General features: G+C 36.0%; 1 protein-coding gene across 1 annotated transcript in view; it reads left to right on the top strand.

Annotated features, from left to right (window-relative positions):
• LOC140160530 (galactosylceramide sulfotransferase-like) overlaps positions 1-17,436 on the top strand; it is a 196,521-nt gene that overhangs the window by 133,173 nt on the left and 45,912 nt on the right. The window lies entirely within an intron of this gene.

Below are 17,436 nucleotides of genomic sequence, written 5' to 3'. Positions count from 1 at the left end.
TGAAAATGTATGATAACAAGAACAAAGAAAAAACGGGTTTTTTTTTCATATAAATTCAACAGAATATTCAGGCTGAAATCAAATTTTAATAATAATAATAATAATAATAATAACACTAATACTATACTACTAATAATGATAATAATAATAATAATAATAATAATAATAACACTAATAATAATAATAATATAATTATAATGCTAAAATTAATATTGATAAAGGCAATATTGTTAAAAGCGGTAATAAAAATATCAGGAAAAGGATTTTGATGATGATATCCAGAAACTGGAAAGTTTACCTTGTTGTTGAAGTTGACCATCACAAAGTCAACGTACCGCGGGATGATGTCCTCGCATAAATTTGTGTTTTTTAAAGACACCCTCTAAACTTACAAGGATAAAATTCCCCCGGTGTGTTATTATAACTCGTTTTCACCTTCAACCTGTGATAATACCAATTAATACTTAGACTTTAATGGGAAACAACTAACACGATATCTACAATGTGGCGGGTGACGCGTCTTATAATTAATTCCTCCTTATCTCAGTCACTGCCTTTTGTCTTCAATTAAGGCGCACTGCATTATGGGATACCATACATCATTCATCTCTAGTTAGCGACCATTGGACCGCTGAAACACACACGCACGTCACTGATAACTGCCTATACATCTTTAGCATTTCACGGGCTATTTGGATGACATTTTTACTCCCCTTGGGCATATATATCCGATATATTTCGAAAATTGGTGAGATTGATAGGATTTGTTGAAGAGTGACTCGGAATACTGTTTTTTTCCTCCTATTATTGTCAAGTTCTATGGAATGATAAGGATTTCTACAGTTCATTATACGCAGTAAAAGTACTTGCACTTTATATAAACGCTTCTGACGTTTGAGAAAACAAATCAAATTAGTAGATCGAAAAATAATCAAATATCACATTCAGTACTGAATCAATTTAGTATGTGGCTGTACAAATTATATCCTTATAAAAACCGTTAGTATAGGGATAATTTAATTCCATTTGTTTGTAATTATTTGTGCATATTGTACTTAAAATTGACAGAAACAAAGAAAGCCCAATGTTCTTAAAAGAGCAAATATCTCCAATGGCAAACTTAGTTTCCCCTTCCATCCCCCGTCCCCCCTCTCCGGACGTCTGAGTCCCCTCAAACCACACCCACCGTACCCACCCTCATATAGTCATCTGTGATTGATTTGTTTGAACAACAATGAGCCAAAGGGTCCGTGCGTTTTTCTCGATTTCCAAACATGTCCAAACTAGTATACTGCAGATCAGTAATAGCAAAACATTCAAAGACCTATTTCACTACTACAAAGCATCGCATTTTATATGCGTTATTTAATACGCTCTTCACTATTTATTCATTTCAATTCCCAGAAGAAAGCAAAATGTCGTTAGCCTTTTCTTTGAATTAGTTATATACGCCGGAGAAAGTTTTGAAAAGAAAAACAGTTTTCTTCAATAGGTAATACATAGTATACCTAACGAATACTGAAGCTGATATATAGTATATCCTGTGTGATGAATGCATTTTAGATGATTTTGTTTCGATGCATTAGTGAGCTATGAAACAAATAGTATTGCACTCTTGGGATGATACCGTGAAATATCATTCATTTGTGTCTTTTGAGTTGAAGATGTGCACTTTTTTATATTTCTGTACCAAATACCATATATGTATTATGCATAACGTATGCAACAAAAAGCCATTTATTTCTCAGAAGCAAGACATCGCATGTTTACTAGCATATGGAAAGGCAGAGAACAGAAGCAAAGGAACGAAAGGAATGACAGAAAAGAAACAGAGAAAAGAGATAATATTTAATGTTTAAACACTTGATGACTATTTAAAAATCTCCCATAATTGCAATCGAAACGAAAACCCACTACGTTTCAAAGAGTGTACGAGTGTACAATGAAGCCCATGCATGTCACCGTTTTCCAAAGGGGGTAAGTCAAATTATCAGACGAGCCTATATCACACTTCGCTCGACCCAATTTTCGGCTGACATTTCTCGGTCCCCACGAGAGCACACGGGGTTTTCAGTCACAAGATGCCCTACGAGCATTTTAATCCATGCATGCATTTACAACATTTGGGAGATATATTATCCAGCCCGTGTTGCACTTCGATTTTTGGATGATATGTCCTATTTGAGTGGTAATCGCCGAGGACAATTTTGAATTTGGGTCGTGAAAACTAAGTTTTTCATCTTTTTGTTATGACGAAAATCAACCAAATATATTAATCAAACAAAAATAACAGTAACGGAGGCTGCTCTGTTATTGATATACACATGTCCGCATCTCGCCTGTCAAAGAAAATTATGTCGCAATTTTTCATATAATCAGGTTACCAAGTAAATTATTAAACGCTGTAAGAGAAGTATATAAGCTAAAGGGGATAAAAACGAATTCTTTTCTCGCGATTTGTAACTTGGTCAAAAAGATTCAAGAGAAGAAGTAACTTATTGACAACTTTCATAACAGAGAAAGGGTGAATTTAAACATTTTATAATCCAGTCAGTAGAGCGATTGAATCCCACTGGCCAATAAGATGGATGACCACATAATTTGCCTCAAAAAGTAGGCTTACGACGAGGGTTTCGACTGCATGACAAGTTTCAAATTTCATTAAAAAATTAAAATCAATCAGAACTGTACATTTACTTTAAAATGAGTACAAACAATATGTTCAGTAGATCCTGAGATAGCTCTTGATATTTTGAAAAAATATCTTAAAACTTGGTAAGTTTCACGTAAGGTAAAAAGATGATCATACCATGCTTACTATGATTTCTGACCTCTTGCTTCCATTTACCTCAGCTTACGTTTACCTTCCACCCATACAAGAGAGATGTATCAGATTAATACATCATAAACAAATACTTTCTTGTACCTTGGGATGTTAGTTAACTCCAGACAAAACCACATTTAGAAGCAGTATCTGCATGTGTGTTGTTACGTGAATGGGGAAAGAGTGAATGGGGAAATAAACAGTGTTAAATAGAGTTTAGAATGTGTCGTGTAAATGAATATCAGGTACGCTCTTTTGCCCTGAAAATTTGTTATCGAGGTCATATCATCATCCACATTTTAGTAGAGAATTTAGTGTGTATTACCTAGCACTTTACGTCCACATAGAAGCGTATGTTGCAACTAAATCTTCTTTAGACGGGGAATTAGTTACTTAGGCATGTCACCGACCCGTCGTCTCTCCCTTCAACTAATGGAAAAAAGAAATTTAGAGCAGTGAAAATGAAACCTGTCTATATCCAGGGATGATGGAAAAACAAGAGAGAACGCGAGAGAAAAAAAGCGTCAAATGAAAGGAATAGAAAGACATGGATTTCAATGTGATACAAAGGAGTCGATGTTACGCATATATAGCTATTACTGGTTTGGGCCAGAGGCATTGAAAGCATTTTTCCTGACGCCATCTGCGGTCTTTGGATCACAAATTGTGCTCTTCTCTCTTTAATTTGGACGAAGGCAAATTGAGATTAAAATGGGAGTGACGACGCAGAGATTACTGATATAATGAGATGCGTTACATTATCTACCTGACTTTCTGTACATTGTACAGGGTGTCCCATAAAAAACCCAACCCGCTTTTATGGGACACCCTGTATGCTACAGGATGTGAAAAACATTGGAAGATTATGATATTAATTTTCCGCCTGTAGGAAACACAATGTTAATTTAACATCCAGGGACAGGAAAGTCTACCTTGCTACTGAACTTGCTAATATAAGGTAGACTTTCCAGTGACTGGCTATCCTCAGAAAAATAACTTAATTAATTAACCAATGATATCACTGATGATAATGAAGATGTTGATGTTGATGTTGATAATGACAGTTATGATGACGATAACATTAATGATGATGGTTGTGGTGTTTATTTCATGCGAATGACCACTAGTAAATCTACGCCCTTTTGTCAAGTTTCAAAGCAGGGTAAACTTTCCTGACTCTGGATATCTACATAATACAAACTTCAGAATTAATGTACTTTATAATAACAATGATGCTAGTGATTAGGAATGTAATAAGGACGACGATAACATGTTAGACAACCGAGAGTTTGTTTTTCTCCTGTGATATCAAGAGAAAGGAAATTGAAGTTGTTTTAACAGTCACACATTAATTAAACTATGAATTAATCAAAACACGCGTCCATATGTTGAGTAAAATTGTACCAAATATTCTCCCTTCTGTCGCCGTGTGTCTGCTTTTACAGCAATTATAAAAAATGATAAAAATGATAAATTTAAAGCACTTTACAAAAGCTTGCAAGTAATCATTGTCGCATACGATAACGGTGTACAATTGAAGACCTGAGCGCAAGAAGACCGTAAGTCCACTTGGCCCCTCAACATGTATACACTAAAGCGGCGTATAGTTTCTTATAGTTTGAAAATGTTTAATACATGTTCCAGGGTGAAAACATCATGAAAGGTTGTGACAATTTTGTTTTGTCCCCTGAACGTGTATAAAACATTACCAAACTATACGAAACTTTATGCAACTTTTGTGTATACATGTTGAGGGGCCAAGTGGACTTACGGTCTTCTTGCGATATACAATTGTAGCTTTGAGTAATAATAATCTTTATATTCATCATTGATCGGTTACTCGGGCAGCAATCAAAAATTGTCCAGCAGTCCTGATGATGATGATGAAAAAATAGACGTAAGACATAGAATCTAGTCGATCTGTTGCCGCCGTCGATGAGAATCGTGGAAGGAAAAAAATCAATCATTTTATTGACGAAAGGTTGCCATCAGTTAAACCAAGATGAAGTTTGTTGATTTGATGGCGATTGAGTGACGAAATTGATAGATGATGTCTGTGATTTGGCATGAACAAGTTTTACTAATATAATTGGACACTTTTAGTCTATCTAGTCCCTAAATTGTATTCTAGTTGAACTTATAAAAAAGATATATACATGGGAGTGAAATAAGTGCAAAAATGATAACTTAAGTACTTATTCACGCGTCTCATTGACAGAACTAATGTGTATTAATCGCAATTGTTTGCATCGGTTGGAAGTGGTATTAGTCTGAGTGGACTCATCATCTGTATCTCTTGGCCTGCTTTCTACATCTTCAGTTGTAACAAAATCGATGCACACGGGAATGGATTTTGAATATGGGACAAAAACAGAGAGATATTTGTTGTTATATTAAGCTTGGGTCAGTGGTTCTTCTTACCAAGTTTGGTGATTGTAGAATGTAACTTATAGGATTAGCATTTATAAGATTTTTTTCACAAATTAGCACTGAAACAAGTGCGAGAATGATAACTTCAGTACTTATTTGCGCGCGTCGCATAGACAGAACTAAAGTACCATAGCCATAATTGTCTGTACCATTAGTCAGAATGAAATCATCATCTATATCTCATATCAAAAATAGTCTATTTTCTACGGATTATGATCAAAATATGGGGGCGAAAACATGAGAGATCTTAGTTGTTTCATTGACGTAAGTGGATCCTACTTGCTAATGATTAGCCATTTTATAGTAATACGTAGGAGAAAATTAAGTTTAAACTTTTAGTGGATCTCGCTATAAAATTGTTTTCTTAACACGAGGGGAAATGAGAAATGAAGGTAATGTATGGAGGGAGGTTAGAAAAGGAAAGAAAATATAGAAAAAAAAATGAATAAAGGGAATGAAAATAGTATTAGAATTTAGTAAATGGGAAACCCTGGAGCTTATACTGTTATGGTTACATGTCTATATATATATGCTTCTATATAATATAAAGCAACGCTGAAAGGCATTATACCAATTGCACCTGAGCCCAGTACAATGCGTGCTCCTTTGTGAACTTTCAAATTATTGGTTTTTAAAATCACCTTTATGAAAATTGATAATGATATGGAACATACTGATGTTGTTTTAGTATATGGATGTAGGTGCTGTTATAGAACTCGTATTTTATATGAGGCTATATTAATGCGAAATATCAATGAATGTTTCGATGTAATCTTCAGTAGAATAACCTTAAAAATGTGTTGGGGACTAATTCCAAACCTGAAGACTAGGTATGTGTGTGTGTACACCGTTAGAACACTGTTTAAAATTTTGCTGTTTAAAAGAATGTTGTTCAGGAAAGTAAACAGAGTTTTTCAAAATCAAAAAGTTGGGAGCTTGATTGTTTTAAACAACAACAAATGAAAAGGCAAAATAATCAATTTAAACAGAGTTGTTTAAAAATGCTAATTTACCGCCAAATCGGCATTTTAAACATCGAGTTGTTTAATATTATTTGCATAATCCAAGATGGCCGTTTTGACAAGCATGCATGTGTGGAGAGAAGCGAAGGAATTTTATTGAACTTTATACAGCAAGTGTACAAGTTTTAGGCCTGTATCGCTCTCTATTTATGTAAATGTTTGCTGTGCACAAACTGGAAGCAATTTTGTGATCCACATGTGGTTAAAAAATTGATACTATGCCTGTAAGCTTACTGTGTTGTAAGATACAGTATGCTTGTACAGGTAAGCTTATAGTTAACATCAGCAATATTATGCTCAGTTTTTTTACCACACAGATCACAAAATCACATTCAGTTTTAGCAGCAGCATGTATACATAGAATAGCGAACGATTTCAATGTAAAACGTGTACACATACAAGTAAAATGTTTGATAAAACGTAAACAACATTCAGTGAATAAAAACATATTTTTAAACAACCTTCTTTAAACAACCGTTTACAATTTAAACACTGTTGTTTAATCTAGGCTTACACAACTAAGTTGTTTAATTATACCACTAAACAACAGTTGTTTAAATCTTGGTCAACATTTTAAACAACAAACTGTTTAATAATTAAACAATTTTGAGTTGTTTAATTTTTAAACAACTATTGAGCGATTCACCTGGTAACTTGTGGTTGTTTAAAATTTTAAACAACTTGTTTAATTTTATTTTAACAGTGTATAGTGCAAATTCTGATGGAGTACAACCATTAGGCGACGAAAAAAGAAACTCTGTTCTATCGGTCGGTCGGGCAAAAAATCTGTCAATATTTTGCGATTTGGGAAAATACAAAAAAAAAATTGTTTCTGAAATTTTCGAAATTTGGGTCGGCATTCATTTGTACAGGAAATTTTTTTCTTCTAAATTTGTTCAAAATCTGGGTCGGTCGGGCCCGTAGAACAGGGTTTTCTTTTTTCGTCGCTTTTCGGAGAATGACACAATACCATAGAAACATGAAAATCGTAATGTGATGATTGACTAGATTTCGGTGCTTTATAATACGTGCGCTAGCCCCACTTCCCAGTAGCAACTCAATCAAATTAACTGGGATAAATCAATTCAAAGAATTATTATAACTATATAGCTAAGTTAATGTATTGTTTGAAACTTTGTATAATAAAGGTGATGCCTCTCTCATGCAGGTCGGGGCATCTCCTACATTCGCTTGTGGGTTTTTTATGTTAAGAATGTAAATAAAGAGTTTACCTAAGCTTTTATCGTACAGAGGGATATACATATAGAATAAAATGACATGACCCTTTCTGAGCTTATTTTGTTGAAACCCCCTTAACACATATATCAGTACTACGTCTCAAATATTAATTCAATATCACCTGTGTATATTAAACCAATCCGTAGTCCATTTTGCCTGGTCAGTACTGATCAATATTTTATCATAACTGAAAAGCCTGTGCCATGTAATCGAATATGAAATAATTGCAGGTTTTGTTCTCGCGTTTATCGCTTTAGGCAACATTACCGGTTCCTGTAGTAAGTTGAACTTAATTATTAATCCGTTCCATAACATGGTTACCGAGAGTGCAAGTGCTATACACTATGGACCACTATATGGCCTCATCTCTTATGGTATCGTCCAATAACCTCAATTAAACAATCATAGTGCAAAATTTGACCTCAAGTTGAATAGTATGAGTTTTTGTACCCAAATGTTCAAAGGTCATTCAACGAATGTGCAAATGTATTGGGGTTCAAGAACTGTGCTCCTGATAGTTGAGCATGTTGTGGATCCTAGTGATAGCTGTCTACTGAAGACGAGCGAGAGATAAGGGATTTTATCTATAGTTATAAATGTTTCAAATTATGAAGGATTTTAGATCAATAAATTAAGATTATCGTAGAATATTTCTATTACAAAATAATCAGATTACTGTATTATATTGATTTATTAATCATTGTTCACCATCATCATCATCGTTAGCCATCGTCGACCCACCGCAGGATGAAGGCCTCTCCAAGGTGACACCACACTGATCTATATCTTTCCTCATCCAGGTTACTTCTTAGAACTGGTTTACTTTCTGTCTTCCTAGATGTCTTAAACCATATCTTGGTATCCATTCGGTAATTTTGTCCAACGATTACCATTGTTAGTTTGTTTATAATAAGTTGGTTAAAATATGAAATGGCTACTTTGAACCATAGCGTTCGACGAGCAAGGAATCAAGATCTACGGTAGAATATAGTTTCGCAAGAAGTTTGAACATTAAGTTTTCATATATGCCTGCTGATTTATGATGTTAACACGATCGGTTACCTGTCGGGCAATGTCACCTTTTATAAGCATATTTATTCATGTATATTCTGTTCCGAGACACCCTTTATATCATCTCTTGATTTGTCCATCATATTCATAGTCAGTGTTTACGTGTGTATAATGAGACCGCAAAACCAGTATAAAGTCGCAAAACTTCACAATAGTATTTGTCGTCATCATTCACTGTTAAGAGCAATGCCGACTTTGTCCAGGTTTGTGACAACAGGTCTTATTATGCTTACATGCGTCTATTCAACATCGATCCTATGCCACAGTTCGTGCATCAGTATTAATATTTGGATGTACATAGCGCACACTTCCGGTTATTTTGTTTGGAACGATTTTAACAGCCGCGTCATTTTTGTGTGGATACCCGGAGATAGGAAAGTCTACCTTGCAGTTGAACTTGCCAAATCTGAAGTTTGCTTGTTTGGATAGCTGTACTCGGTACGGTTAATTTGATTAAGAAGTAACCTTACATTTTTCTAATATTAATTGAATATCAGCCACAGACTAAGGGCATTTTACTTCTGAAAGGACTCGAAAACCGATTCTGCGGGCAGTGTTGTGACTCTTCTTTTCAGCTTGCGCAAGTTATGCTCCTGCACAGTTGCTATTCAAACATGAAGAAGAAGCAGTAGAGATCATGTATGAATGGAGACTATTATGTTCAGACACATAATAGCCTGGCAGTCTCGCCAAAAACCTGTCCCTTATTCTGCTTGTGTCATACGATATCAGTCGTTAATACGCCCATCTCCCAAACCTTTTCCCCTCGCATTCGGCGTGTTTAATAGGTGATGTATGCTGCGCCACGTAGTGGTCATGTTTAACTTCCTGTTGTATTTCGTCACGGTTGAATCTGGTCGACGTTATACTCAATACTCATGTACTATTTTCCCTCGGGTAAATGCTGGCAGACATACATACACTGTCTCTATATTGAAAACATGATGGTATTCGTTCAATGGTGTGTCGAAGTGCTTGGCATTTTCCGCGTGCACTTTGAACATGTGTGGGAGAGATTCCGATCCAACCAACCAGAGTGGGTTAAAGCTGGGACATAATATCATAGAGGGATATGAAGCTCATTACTTGTGTGTACATAATCGTTCTTCGGCTTCTGTTCTTCCGCTTCAATATAAGTCATTTTGGTATGGTGCAAAGAGTGTGCACTCTGAATTCCTTCAACATAAGAGAGATTCCAAGACTAAACCCTGGTTCTAAACTAGATCAAAAACGTCACAGGACAATTTTAGATCATACATATAATTACCTCATAGAGTATCCTTGCTGAAAGGATTTGGTATTTATAGCAATGAAACGCAGCCTAAAGAAATATGATTCCTATATACAGGTCGTGTCAAAAGATGTGCGTTCATCATGCTCACGTGTGAATCTGGTGTCCAGTAAATAAATACTGGTTGTTAATCATACTGTAGGCATGGCATACGTGACATTTTCGCATGTACTTTGACTACCTCTGACCTGCAAAGAAAGAGGTATGTCATTAAAGACGTTGGTGCCGACGCCAACGCGTACGTCACAACGTGCTGTGCATTCGGACAATGCGCTACCTCAATTACTTCACACATAAACAAGGGCTGTTTGGGCATAGATCGTTCAATTGTTTCGACATTAATGGTTTGGGGTAATCTAAGTGCAGATAAAGATTACAGTACTAAGGTAGCAAAACGATTCCAATGTATGGACCGATATCCTTTACCTACGAGAATCCAAAATATAACGGGGCTGGCTAGAATTGATCGTGAGGGGTGGCTTGTAAATCTTCCCCAAGTACCCCATGGGTATGGCGCTATAAGCTCTTTTCTGTTGCAATTATAAATTAATCAATATTTTACCGTAATTCTATTTGTGTTCCACGAGCACGACCTGGAGCCAAAAATGGTAGCCTGATGCCATGTAAGGCATCTGTGTGGACAATCGTACCCGTCTCCTGCATGGTATATGGGTTTACCATAATTTATACTTGCCCAACACGCACGAGAACTTGCTTATGAGTGTTGTTTACATAGATATTTAATACCCCTCTCCTCAAACCCCACCCAAACCAAAATAGCCGCTCCACAAAATGTAGAGATTGTTTTATCATAGATCGTCGATGGTTTTATGCAACCTCACATCCATTCTTAAAGACCATCGATTTATACGCTGGTTCTCAAGGATTTCACATCTTTTCAGGGCGTTTCATTGAACGGCATTGCAAGGCTTTTCTCAAGTTCAACGAAGCCACAAATCTGTTCAGGGCGTTTTATTGAATGACATTGCAAGGCCTTTCATAAGTCCAATGAAGCCATAAGATGCTGGGAACCAGCCGAGTCGTACACCGTAATTACTGCTAATATTTAGTATCGTTTGGATAGATCCATATTGTTTTCTTTTACATCTGCAAAAATGTTAATACCGGATCGAATTTCAGGAATCTGTATAGTTTGCTTTTATAATGTACTATAACTAATTAAAAGAGCGTTATTTGAGTAAGTTGCGAACCAATCGGTCGATGCTCTCAATGAGTATACATATACCAGACAACGACGGAGTTTTGCCATTTATGTGCCTGTGTTAAATTATACATATCGTTTTAGTCCCCAGTTATATTATGTAGCAACCCTCGAATTCTCAGAATCAATAATATAATATATAGGCTAGTCTTCTGTTTTGTTTTTGCAAACTATCACATTGGTGATACCGTCCATCACTCCAATTATTATTAATCTTAGACGTGTAAGAAATCTTAGGCGTGAAAAATCTTACGCGTCTAAGATTGCATTGGTCAATAATTGAATACGCCTAAGATTGTATCTTGGACGTCTAAGAGTGCATCTTGGACGTCTAAGAGTGCATCTTAGACGTTTAAGGTTGTATCTTGGACGACTAAGAGTGCATCTTAGACTTTTAAGATTGTATCTTAGACGTTTAAGATTGCATCTTAGATGTTTAAGATTACATCTTAGACGTTTAAGATTGCATCTTAGACGTTTAAGATTGCATCTTAGACGTTTAAGATTGCATCTTAGACGTTTAAGATTGCATCTTAGACGTTTAAGATTGCATCTTAGACGTTTAAGATTGCATCTTAGACGTGTAAGATTGCATCTTAGACGTTTAAGATTGCATCTTAGAGTCTGAGATTGCATCTTAGACGCCTAAGATTGCATCTTGGACGTGTAAGATTGCACCTTAGACGTTTAAGATTGCATCTTAGACGTGTAAGATTGCACCTTAGACGTGTAAGATTGCATCTTAGACGTTTAAGATTGCATCTTAGAGTCTGAGATTGCATCTTAGACGCCTAAGATTGCATCTTAGACGTGTAAGATTGCACCTTAGACGTGTAAGATTGCATATTAGAGTCTGAGATTGCATCTTAGACGCCTAAGATTGCATCTTGGACGTGTAAGATTGCACCTTAGACGTTTAAGATTGCATCTTGGACGTGTAAGATTGCACCTTAGACGCCTAAGATTGCATCTTGGACGTGTAAGATTGCACCTTAGACGTTTAAGATTGCATCTTGGACGTGTAAGATTGCATCTTAGAGTCTGAGATTGCACCTTAGACATTTAAGATTGCACCTTAGACGTGTAAGATTGCATATTAGAGTCTGAGATTGCATCTTAGACGCCTAAGATTGCATCTTGGACGTGTAAGATTGCTGGTCCTGTGATTGCGTTGAGTCTGAGATTGCATCTTAGACGCCTAAGATTGCATCTTGGACGTGTAAGATTGCATCTTAGACGTTTAAGATTGCATCTTAGACGTGTAAGATTGCACCTTAGACGTGTAAGATTGCATCTTAGAGTCTGAGATTGCATCTTAGACGCCTAAGATTGCATCTTAGACGTTTAAGATTGCACCTTAGACGTGTAAGATTGCATATTAGAGTCTGAGATTGCATCTTAGACGCCTAAGATTGCATCTTGGACGTGTAAGATTGCACCTTAGACGTGTAAGATTGCATCTTAGAGTCTGAGATTGCATCTTAGACGCCTAAGATTGCATCTTGGACGTGTAAGATTGCATCTTAGACGTGTAAGATTGCACCTTAGACGTGTAAGATTGCATCTTAGAGTCTGAGATTGCATCTTAGACGCCTAAGATTGCATCTTGGACGTGTAAGATTGCATATTAGACGTGTAAGATTGCACCTTAGACGCCTAAGATTGCATCTTAGACGTGTAAGATTGCACCTTAGACGTGTAAGATTGCATCTTAGACGCCTAAGATTGCATCTTGGACGTGTAAGATTGCATCTTGGACGTGTAAGATTGCATCTTGGACGTCTAAGATTGTATCTTGGACGTCTAAGATTGTATCTTGGACGTCTAAGATTGCATCTTGGACGTTTAAGATTGCATCTTAGACGTGTAAGATTACACCTTAGACGTGTAAGATTACACCTTAGACGTGTAAGATTGCATCTTGGAGTCTGAGATTGCATCTTAGACGTGTAAGATTGCATCTTGGACGTGTAAGATTGCATCTTGGACGTGTAAGATTGCATCTAAGACGTTTAAGATTGCATCTTAGACGTTTAAGATTGGATCTTAGACGTGTAAGATTGCATCTTAGACGTGTGAGATTGCATCTTAGAGTCTGAGATTGCATCTTAGAGTCTGAGATTGCATCTTGGACGTGTAAGATTGCATCTTGAACGTGTAATATTGCATCTTAGACGTTTAAGATTGCATCTTAGACGTTTAAGATTGGATCTTAGACGTGTAAGATTGCATGTAAGATTGCTTAGACGTGTGAGATTGCATCTTAGACGTGTGAGATTGCATCTTAGACGTTTAAGATTGCATCTTAGACGTGTGAGATTGCATCTTAGACGTGTAAGATTGCATCTTAGAGTCTGAGATTGCATCTGAGACGCCTAAGATTGCATCTTGGACGTGTAAGATTGCATCTTGGACGTGTAAGATTGCATCTTGGACGTGTAAGATTGCATCTTAGACGTTTAAGATTGCATCTTAGACGTTTAAGATTGGATCTTAGACATATAAGATTGCATCTTAGACGTGTAAGATTGCATCTTAGACGTTTAAGATTGGATCTTAGACGTGTAAGATTGCATCTTAGACGTGTAAGATTGCATCTTAGACGTTTAAGATGGGATCTTAGACGTGTAAAATTGCATCTTAGACGTGTAAGATTGCATCTTAGACGTTTAAGATTGGATCTTAGACGTGTAAGATTGCATCTTAGACGTGTGAGATTGCATCTTAGACGTTTAAGATTGCATCTTAGACGTGTAAGATCTTAGACGTGTTAGATTGCATCTTAGACGTTTAAGATTGCATCTTAGACGTGTAAGATTGCATCTTAGACGTGTAAGATTGCATCTTAGACGTGTAAGATTGCATATTAGACGTTTAAGATTGGATCTTAGACGTGTAAGATTGCATCTTAGACGTGTGAGATTGCATCTTAAACTTCTGAGATTGCATCTTAGACGTCCGTGTAAGGTTAGTTATTTCTCCTCTGTCGAAAGCCTTTCATTTTCCCCTACAAATAAAGCAGCGTTATGAATGTTTTGCCCACCCTGAAAAAAGGCCTGAATATCTGAACTGGTTTCGCATATTCCAGATCTTAATAAAACACACGCTGGACTGGTAGTCTATGCGAATTCATAGTGAATTTGCCACAGCTATATAGACTCTATGCACATGTTATTAATGTTCCAATCTACCAAATGTTCCGGCCGTACGTCCGTGCTTATGGCTGACCTACTTCGTGGGTTTACATAGACAGTTTCTTGCCGCCAGCTCTTTAAACATGTCGGACAATTTCAGCACATTACAAATTATTGAAACATAAGAAATTGGCAATGACACTACTTTGTTTTTGTATATCCCATAGGTATATAGGATGTGCTATATTAGGTTACTGGAAATAATATACATACAAATTTGGAGCAAGAAAATTAATGTGTGCGTGTCTATCATGATTGAACAGGATTATTGTCGTAATACAAGATGATAGAAATAGGCAATATAATAAATACAAAGATCGTCTTGTATTAGTTTATCGTATCCGTGCGAAACAGAACACCGACTGACATAGATTATTGTTTTTTCTTCTTCCTGCTTCTCCTTCAACATGCTCAAAATGATTTACACCCAATTAAGGGCCCCTGAGTGGTTAAAAGGCTAAACCCGTATCTGCGTGGTGAATCTTAAATTAATTTCGACTATTCTCAATTGTTTGTCCATTTAGGATTAGTGTATAAGCTTGCTGACCATACGATGACCATGATCGACCTCGTTTTGCTCGGTTAAGTGCATCTCTTTGGTATTTATATCTGTGTAAATCGGTCAATGGATGCTGGGTGAGGAGGACGCGTCGTCTTGAGGCAGGCACGAGATGGGATGTTAGCGTTAGATGGCTACATTTATGAAGATGATATTTGGAGTTATCAATAAATTATTAAATTCTATAATGGTTGTTTGCAAATAAGTCGAAGCGAGGGACAGTTTGAATCGTGCTTAATTTGAAAATGAACGTGAATGGTGTTTAGGATGAACATATTTTTAAATACTATCATAGGTTTAAAGCATTTTGTAGGACAATCACATGTTATCCATATCTAAATACTGTTTTGCATTAATTTATAATTTAAGTGCATATATAGTGTTCGTGGTTCGCATGGGACCACTTTGTCTTTGAAAATTGCCATTGTGCATGGGTTAGTTAATTGTGAACAACTTCTGTATACACCACATTGAAAAATTCTTGGTGCTTTATAAATTCCAAATGACACCAGTTTAAAATCACTGTATGTGAAATTATTGATTAAAAAATAAAGTATAAAGTTCGTGGCTCTGAAATTATATTACATGCATTTTTGAGGCAACTCTGTATTATATACTTCTTCCACCGACTACACAATCAAACAAGATCAGCGATTATATCATTCATTTGTAAGAATATGGCTTATAATGTAATTATTCCGCCTTTTGGAAGTTGGAATAATTTTATTATAATGCCTAAATTGCTATAAGAGGATTAATAAGTAAAACATGAAAAAGAATGTTTACTTGATACAAACACATCCATTGATATAATAATTCGATTTGCTGCAATATAGGGCCTAGGCTATGAATATTTATAGTGAGTACCGTAGAATTTCATCTTCAAGCATACGCCTCTAGATGGGTGTTGTTATGACGAACGAGACAAAAGGCAGACACCCTCCGTAAAATATTATTTGGAGTATGAGCAACTAAATTACTGATACAGACGGCTGCACAAACATGTATTATTTTAACACCTATCCATTGTATGTTTTTGTAGAGGGTGTCTGCCTTTTCGTCTCTTTTGACAAAACCCCTCATTTATAGGCGTATATGCTTATAGATGGAATTCTACGGTATATGTTTATTTCTCATATGCACCTGTGCACGTGATGTCTTTAAGGGGGTACTACACCCTTCGATAAATTTGTGACTAACTTTGCACTTTTCTCAAAAACTAATAACACACTGGTAAGGGGCAAGGAATCCAATTACTACACTGGAATTTCAGTGACCCACGACAAGCGGTTCGTTATTTATGATAAGAAATGAGGTACCGAAAGGATGTACCTCATTTCCTATCATATATGCTGAACCGCTTTTCTTGAGACACTGAAATTGCAGTGTAGTAATTGGATTCCGTGCCCCAATAATATACATAACTTTTGTTACCAGTGTGCTATTAGTTTTTGAGAAAAATACAAAAATAATCACAAATTTACCACAGGGGTGTAGTTCCCCCTTAATATAATCACAAATTGAAAAAAAAATCACCCAATTTGGTATAAAGTTTGATAGAGCGCATACAAGGAATGAATTATGTTTGTTGGGTATTCCAGAAACGGGAAAATTGACATTTGTTGAATTTTTGGCAGTCAAATTGAAACTTCCGGTTATAGAGTATTCAAAATCTTTGTGAGAGATGCGATGTGAGGTTGTCTTTTCCTTCTTTTTTAATGACAAAATTTGCTTCAATTCCCAAATATTATGGACACATCAGTTGAAAGTATAATGGAAAATTAGAAATGTCAGGAAATTATAGATTTATTTCTAATAAGTGTATTTCATCTCATTTGTATACAAACTATGAGAAAGAACATTTTCAATTAAAGCTGTGAATATATAATTTGTGATTTTTTTTAAAATGTCAAAAAACAAAACAAAAAATTTGCATATGATCACAAAAATCGCTGCTAATTATCGGGCAAACATGACAAATATAACCAGATTGAAATTCTATGTTATAACGGAGACTTAAAACCATGAAACATTGATAAGTATTCCTTGTACTTGCTTATCTGCTTCAAAGTACTAACGTATTGCATACTTCCTTGTAAATTGCACATAATAAGATTTACGTACAAATCTACAGTATGATTAAACCGTGTAATTGCGAACCGTGATAAACATATCCTATCCCCATACCCAAAGGCGCAGTTCGATGGAATCCCGTGCACCATGTGTACCCTGCATGAACTTTGTTTATAACATGAGATTGTGAAAGCTAATACGATATATAACCAATCTACTGCACTCAAGTCGCATCCATTTTTAATTTGATATCCGTTTGTATATGAAGAAGTCATTGACATAGCTTTTTAATTTCATACCAATAGCAATGGATCATGGAATATTTAAACCAATTATTGCTGGTTTACCATGAAGCCTATACACGAGTGATAAAAGATGGAATTTGAAATGAAAGAAGTAATACTTCTGAAACTGGTAATTTACGCACACACCCGACACCTATACTGGGACATACACACTTTCTTTATTACTAGGTAATGTAACCAAACCACCACACAGTTTTGACGCCCCT

The sequence above is a fragment of the Amphiura filiformis genome, chromosome 9 (assembly GCF_039555335.1).
Source record: "Amphiura filiformis chromosome 9, Afil_fr2py, whole genome shotgun sequence".
Lineage (NCBI taxonomy): Eukaryota > Metazoa > Echinodermata > Ophiuroidea > Amphilepidida > Amphiuridae > Amphiura > Amphiura filiformis.
The sequence above is the reverse complement of the archived record's forward strand: the minus strand, read 5'-3'. Positions and strand labels throughout refer to the sequence as shown.